The sequence below is a fragment of the Triticum aestivum genome, chromosome 4A, assembly GCF_018294505.1.
Source record: "Triticum aestivum cultivar Chinese Spring chromosome 4A, IWGSC CS RefSeq v2.1, whole genome shotgun sequence".
Lineage (NCBI taxonomy): Eukaryota > Viridiplantae > Streptophyta > Magnoliopsida > Poales > Poaceae > Triticum > Triticum aestivum.
In genome coordinates this window covers 284,140,729-284,148,451 of record NC_057803.1, presented here as the reverse complement: position 1 = coordinate 284,148,451, position 7,723 = coordinate 284,140,729, and the positions used below count along the sequence as shown (strand labels likewise).

Genomic DNA, 7,723 nt, shown 5'->3' with positions numbered 1-7,723 from the left:
TGGACCCTTCGGCCCCCCAGTTGGGGTGGCCTTCCTTTTCCTGTCCCCCCCCAAGTCGGTGGGGGAGCATCTTCTTCTTCTTCTTCTTCTTCTTCTTCTTCTTCCTCGTCTTCGGGGGAAGAGTGCGCCGCAGAGTCATCGGACGGTGAGTCCAATGACGCCTGGTGTCGGGAATTCTTTCGGGTTCCCTTGGCTTTCTTGGTCTTCTCCGGCACCGTATAAGGGGCCAGAGTCAACATCTTCGCCAGAAGAGCGTCTGCGGGGCCTTCGGGCAAAGGAGCCGGACAGTCGATCTGTCCGGCCATCTTCTGCCAGTCCTGTCAAAGGTATGGGAGTTTAGATCCCGCATAGAGTCAATCTATAAGAAATAAGTATCCTATGAAAGGTAAAGCAGCTTACCGCACTGGCTTGGCGCTATGCGCTGAATCCGCGATCCTCAGTAATAGGAGGGGGGACCTTGGCACTTTTGAACAACACCCTCCAGGTATCTTCTTGAGTCGTGTCGAAGAGCCTATTCAGAGTTCGGTGCTGCACCGGGTCGAACTCCCACAAGTTGAACTCCCGTTGTTGGCACGGGAGGATCCGGCGGATGAGCAAAACATGGACTATGTTGACAAGCTTGAGCTTCTTGTTCACCATGTTTTGGATACATGTTTGGAGTCCGGTCAGCTCTCCTAAACTACCCCAGGATAGGCCCTTCTCTTTCCATGAAGTGAGCCCTGTGGAGATGCCAGATCGGAACTCGGGGGCCGCTGCCCATACAGGGTCGCGCGGCTCGGTGATGTAGAACCACCCCGATTGCCACCCCTTTATGGTTTCCACAAAGGAGTCCTCGAGCCATGTTATGTTGGGCATCTTGCCCACCATGGCGCCTCCGCACTCCGCCTGGCACCCGTCCACAACCTTCGGCTTGACATTGAAGGTCTTCAACCATAAGCCGAAGTGGGGCTTGATGCGGAGGAAGGCCTCGCACACGACGATAAACGCCGAGATGTTGAGGACGAAGTTCGGGGCTAGACCGTGGAAATCCAGGACGTAATAGAACATGAGCCCCCGGACAAATGGATGGAGAGGGAATCCCAGTCCGCGGAGGAAATGGGTGAGGAACACTACCCTCTCATGGGGCTTGGGGGTGGGGATGAGCTGCCCCTCATCTGGGAGCCGGTGCCGATGTCGTCGGGCAGGTATCCGGCTCTCCTCAGTTTCTTGATGTCTCCCTCCGTGACGGAGGAGACCATCAACCTGCCTCTCGCTCCGGACATGATTGGAGAAGGTTGAGGTGGGAAGTGCGGACTTGGGCGCTAGAGCTCGAGTGTGCGAAAACGGATGAGCGAAGGAGGAAGAAGGCGTGGATAGAAAGGTGAATCCCTATCCCTTTATATGGGCGGACGAAACTAAGCGTCCCCACTTGCTTGGTAAAACTCGCTTATCCCCCAAGCGTCGTAACTGATGGCGCGGTTGGGGTTACCCACGCCCGTATTGATGAGAATCCCGTAATAAGGGGACACAATCTCTGCTTTGATAAGACGTGTTAAAAAACCGCCTCGCGTTATGTGCAAGGCTGGTTGAAGGAAACGGTTCAAATAATCACCGGGCCATGACATAACGTCATGCTACCAAAACAAGCTAGCAAACTAGATCTTCGAAAATATTATTATCTCTATGGTGGAATGTGGAACTTATTTTGTAGGGTCGGACACTATCCTCGTGTTCAAATTCTTCTGTTATGTATTCGAAGAAGGAACCCGCCTTGCAATGCCGAAGACAATACTGCGCACCGGACTCATCGTCATTGAAGCTTGGTTCAGGGGCTATTGAGGGAGTCCTAGAGTAGGGGGTCTCCGGACAGCCGGACTATCTCCATTGGCCGGACTGTTAGACTATGAAGATGCAAGATTGAAGACTTCATCTCGTGTCCGGATGGGACTCTACTTGGCGTGGAAGGCAAGCTAGGCAATACAGATATGGATATCTCCTCCTTTGTAACCGACCTTGTGTAACCCTAACCCTCTCCGGTGTCTATATAAACTGAAGGGTTTTAGTCCGTAGGACGACAACCACAACATACAATCATACCATAGGCTAGCTTCTAGGGTTTAGCCTCCTCGATCTCATGGTAGATCTACTCTTGTACTACCCATATCATCAATATTAATCGAGCAGGACGTAGGGTTTCACCTCCATCAAGAGGGCCCGAACCTGGGTAAAACATCGTGTCCCCTGCCTCCTGTTACCATCTGGCCTAGACGCACAGTTCGGGACCCCCTACCCGAGATCCGCCAGTTTTGACACCGACACTCCACCTGGGTATTCTATTCCTGATGGCATGGTCTGCCGTCTTCGTCGCTCTCTCTATGGCCTTAAGCAAGCCCCTCGTGCCTGGTTTAAGCGTTTTGCCTCTGTGGTGACTACCGCTGGTTTTTCGGCGAGTGCTCATGATCCAGCGTTGTTTGTCCATCTTTCAGCTCATGGCCGGACTCTTCTTCTTCTCTATGTTGATGACATGATCATCACTGGCGACGACCCTAAGTACATTGCCTTTGTGAAGGCCCGTCTTAGTGAGTAGTTTCTTATGTCTGATCTTGGCCCTCTTCGGTACTTTCACTACAAGAGATCGGGCCTACTATGACGAGCCAAAAAATGTCATCGAATAGCTAATAACGTCACAAATTACCCCCTAGTGACATTTCATGGGCGTCACGAGCATCGTCACAAAATCCCCGTCACAGATTACTCCTAGTGACGGCACAAGCGCAAAAACGTCATTGAAATCGAGACCTTTGGTGACGTTATAACAAATGTCATCGACTTGCTGCTTCCATGACGGTCGATGAATGTCACATGTTAGGAGAAAATATGCCATATTGGACCATGTGTAGTGACGAAGCAACGTCACTAAATTTATGCCACGTCAATGCCTAAGCAGCTATCCCACTAGTAGCAACGCTACTTTTATTATGGATGAAGATGAAGTCATCAAAATATAATTACTTTCTTTCGAATTTAAATTACAATGAATTATTAAATCCACTATATTCCAAATGCATATCATAATAAGTATTTAATTCACACAAGATTATATAAACAATTTAAAGAGACAAATCACATCATAAGTTGATATGAAATAAAAATCCTGTTATATATGAAATCGTCTCAGCTAAATCATTCTTTAAACAAAAATGATGGTAAAAAATAGCACTGACTCAAGTTTGAAACATACAGTAGAAAAAGATGAAAACTAATAGTTAACTAAAGACCACATGTGTTGTCTCAATGATTGCAATGTATGATTCAACAACTATCTTTCCATCATGGAAGGATGGCATTCATGCACCATCAAGTTTAGACTCGGACTATTGAGTTGCTTGAGCCCTCAAGAGGAAACTAATAAGATTATCTGACTCTTGTTGCTTCTTTGCCCAAGCTTCATTCTTCTCTTGTCGGCTCTTCTTTAGAGCATCCAATTCTTTTTGTTGCTTCTTCTATATCTCTTCAAATGCTTTCTCTTATGCTTCAAGTCTTGCAACTAACTCCTCCTGATGCTATAAATAGGCAAAACACAACAACGTTGCATCGTAATGAGATGAAAACATACAAGATAAAAGGGTACGAGAGTACTACTAAGAAGCCTACAATCTATCTAATGATGAATTTGAAATAGAAAAGTACATTATTAAATGTCAAGGTAAGCATGTCGATGGGCCAATGAAACAGTAAACCCAAGAATAACTTATAATGTTTACAACATGCATAACCAAAGGAAGCATCGCCAATAGGATGCACTGTTCAAGATATCTTCCGATATTCCGATAAATTGGACGATTTATCGCTTACCAGTATCTGACCGATAAGATATATCGGCCGATAAGTCAACCGATATGCCGATAAATCGGCTGATATGCCGATAAACTGGCCGATTTACCCCTTATCATGGGTCGACCGATAAGTTCCCGATAAGCGATATCCCCAACATTGATAGGATGTCAAGTCTACAACCCTGGTTAAAAGAAGAATTATGCTAGGACAACACATAAACAAATGAACAAATCATATTTGATTTCTATATTAAAAACCATGCATTAAAACCATGCAACAAACCATGTATTTCTCATTACAAACATTTGTTTTTTATGCCACTTTGGCTGATTGGATAAGGATCATACCATACATAAATTCACTATAGGAACTAAAGATGAATGTCTTATTTGCACACATTTGTGTTTTCATTTTCACTATCATGAGTGCACTATGCACACAAAAGCAAGCAAAAAGAAACAAAAAGAACACAAAAAGAAACAAGACAATTACCTGTCATTTGCATCTCTTGCCTCTGTATCTTTCTGTTCAATTCTTTCTTCTAGAACTCGGATTTGTGTTAATGAAGTACAGCTTCCAGACCCGCCAGATCTTTAGGCATACCCCATGCTCATACTTCGCATAATACATGAGAAAAAAATAACACGAGCTACATAGCAGCCTAATGCGACATGTACCATTGATAGATAACATGGACTAGATTAACAAATGAGTATTTTCCTCTTGAACATAATTGAATAGCCCTCGTCGTCATCAGAACAAGGAGCATATGCTAGTTTCCTCTTGTGTGACTTTTTGAAGGCATCAACAGTTGTTTCAGTCCTTTGTTCATCCCTACTTCTTACAATATGTCTTGCATCATCATCAAGCAAAGGGTTAGAATTTGCAACACAAATGTTAACATATTAGTAACAGAAGATATTGGTCCCTATAAAGATTAAAGTTGTAGATCAAAGTTAAATTTGTTGATAATGGTAGCCTGATAAAATACAGCATACAAAGTTTTGGGGAAGAGAAACTGCAAGCGACATGCACAACAATATCAAATGAACCGATTCAAAGCGAACATACTTAATTGATATAAGCTCAGTTTCGGACAAGGATGCAATCAGGTAATCAATTAATGAATCCAACTGAGAACAGATAAATACATAACCAACTTTGCATAAAAACATATATCTTGGCTAGTTAGAATATTAGTTAGAATATAAATTCAGTACTTGCTTACTTTGTCAACAAAACATGACTAGTAATCAGAATTATTAAGAAAGTCACATGCCTTTTCTATTGGGAACACAGCCAACTGCAAAAAGGGAAAAAATGCAGAGAAGTAGACCGAGTTAATTCGTCCACGCCGGACACCACCGGCAGCCATGCTCCTTCAACAGCAAAGTATAACTTAGATACAGGTTCAATTAACAATTCATGGCCATTTAAAATAATCAGATCTGTGAAGTATACCTTCCCGTGGCTAGCTAGGAGACCTTCTCCCTATTGAGTGCGGAAGTCCGTAAGTTCAACAACAACAAGGCACCAAGGTTCCTCGAGTTTCTGTGTTACCTCATCAACACCAAGCACACTGGACTAGTAGGGAATAGAGCACTACCCACTGCATGAAAAATCAATAAGCACAACTCTGCCTACATGGATTTATCAACTTTACTCTCAAACATGATGCAAATATTGTACAACTACTTGTCGCCGATTAGAAACCGCAGTTGAGGCATCAGGCAGCAGTAAGCTTAGATGAACAACTAGCAAAAAAAGGCATCTCCAGAAATTAGGCACATCAAAGTAATATATGGAAAAAATCATGCAAAAAACATTGAGATGTAATACCCGAAGCTGCAAAAGATGGCAGGTAATGAAACTGAATGAACTGCCAAAATACGTACCTTATGGTATCAACACAAACTAAATGAATTCCTCTTAAATTTGTTTGGAACTGGACCTTAAAGAATGCAGCCATTTTACATGTGAGTATGTATTAACCTCATGCACGCATGAATGTGATGAAGTAGCTAATTTAGAATGCAAATACAGGTTGCACTAGAATTGTATATTTCTCAAAGTGATGATAGTAAAACTGACATGCTGTGCAAACAAACTGTTAATATTTCTCAAAGTGCCAAGCATCTATGCACATAAAAGTGCCCCAAATCTATATAACACAAATTCTAACAATATGAATTGAGTGTTCATTAACTTATAGTAAGTAAATTAGTTCATCAGTTTGACATCACCTAGTTCATCAGTAGAACAAAACTTCAAAATTCACTGGATATCCTACAAAAAAGGGAAATAGATAGATGACAGTCACAGTGCTCGTCGTTGTAGAGGCGGCCGGCGACGCCTACATCTGCCGACCATGCGCGGGTGTACGCCCAGGACGGCGGATCCGATGGTGAGGCGGGCAGTGGGGTGGCCATGGAGGATGGTCGTCCTCGTGGCTGTGGTGGCAGATCCAGTCGCCGTGGAGGTTGGCCTTGCCGACCATGGTGGCTGACGACGACGAGTAGATGCTGGGAGGCTAGGGAGCGCGGGAAGATGGTACCCGTCATGGCCGGGCTGCACTCTGCTCCCACCACGGTGGACGCTGGAGGAGGACCACGAAGGTGGTGACACGGGCGTCAATGAGATGGATGGGCCAGCCGCGTTCGTGGGCGCAGCATCGGGGAGGAAACGCGGCAACGGAGATCACGCCATGGACGGTGACCCGACAGCGTCGGGAAGAGCAGGCGCACGGAGGGCTCCTCCTGCCGTGCCCGACGGCCTGCAGCGGCGGCGGCGCTGCAGTGGCTTCCTTCGGCCTCTCAATGGCGAGGTTATTGCATAGATGGTGGGGGCGGCGGAGGCGGATGGGGGTGGGAGCTTGGGAGAGGAGCGGCGTAGGGGATTGGAGATTGGATCGGGATTAAGAAAGGAAGAGGACGACGCTAGATGGGAAAACGAGGATTAGGGTCGGCCTAAAATAGGCTTCGCTCCAAAAAATTTGAAATTTTCATTCTCTACGCGCTGCAGGGCAAAACGATTCTCCCTAAAAAAACTAGTGGCTTTTTCAAAAAAAAACTAGTGGCTTTGGCACGCTTACGTCAAAAAGACAGTGGGGTTTTTTAACACAAAAAGGTCATTTTGACATGTACAATGTATATGAATAATCTGATCAAAAAATTAAAATGGCATTTATCATGTAAGTGTATAGTCTATAAAAAAGTAAAAAGCATGTGCCACGTAGTCACATACCATGTGTGTATAATCTAACTAAAAGAATTAAAAAGCACATACTAGACACCATATGTGTACAACTGCACCGCCATATTCATCGGCTTATGAATACCAATAATAAGTTTGTCTCTAACCACTAATTTATATTAGATCGCTATATTAGACTGAACAAAATAATTGCATCGCTCAATAACTTATGAACAAACTATGGCGGGTCCAACTACCAGCATTGAGCCATTGCCACACGAGACCCATAAAAATACACTGACGCGTGTGTCCTAATGCTCAATAACTCGAAGCAGCTATGATGCATCCCATTGCTAGTAGTTACACGATAAAAAATGAGCATCGCACATTTGTAATAATCGGTGACTGTAGTGGGTTCATCATGGAAATTACCAAAACGTCACAAAAATGACAGCCAGGTGGCACTCAGCGGCTCACATGATTCAATGACATTAACCGTCACTAACATATAGTAATCGGTGACGCGACCTCCAGAACATCACACATTACATACTTGTGTGACATTGTCAACCACCGTCACAAGGATTTTTGTCACAGTATCTCAATTTTCTTGTAGTGTTTCCTAGGATAGAAGTCTCTTCTACTTATGATGGCTTTTTTATTTCCCAGAAAAAGTATATCCAGGATCTTCTTGCTCGTGCTGCTCTTACTGATG

At 44.3% G+C, this 7,723-nt stretch overlaps 1 long non-coding RNA gene across 2 annotated transcripts; it reads right to left on the bottom strand.

Moving 5' to 3' along the window:
• Window positions 1–3,141: 3,141 nt before the first annotated feature.
• LOC123085969 (uncharacterized) lies at window positions 3,142–6,741 on the bottom strand. 2 transcript variants are annotated; one of them, XR_006440201.1, is made up of 4 exons: window positions 5,278–6,741; window positions 4,309–5,195; window positions 3,835–3,997; window positions 3,142–3,542 (listed from the first exon to the last, which is right to left on the bottom strand). It is a non-coding gene; the product is annotated as an uncharacterized lncRNA (long non-coding RNA). The 2 variants fall into 2 exon arrangements; XR_006440200.1 differs by having other exon boundaries at window positions 3,142–3,997.
• Window positions 6,742–7,723: the final 982 nt, after the last annotated feature.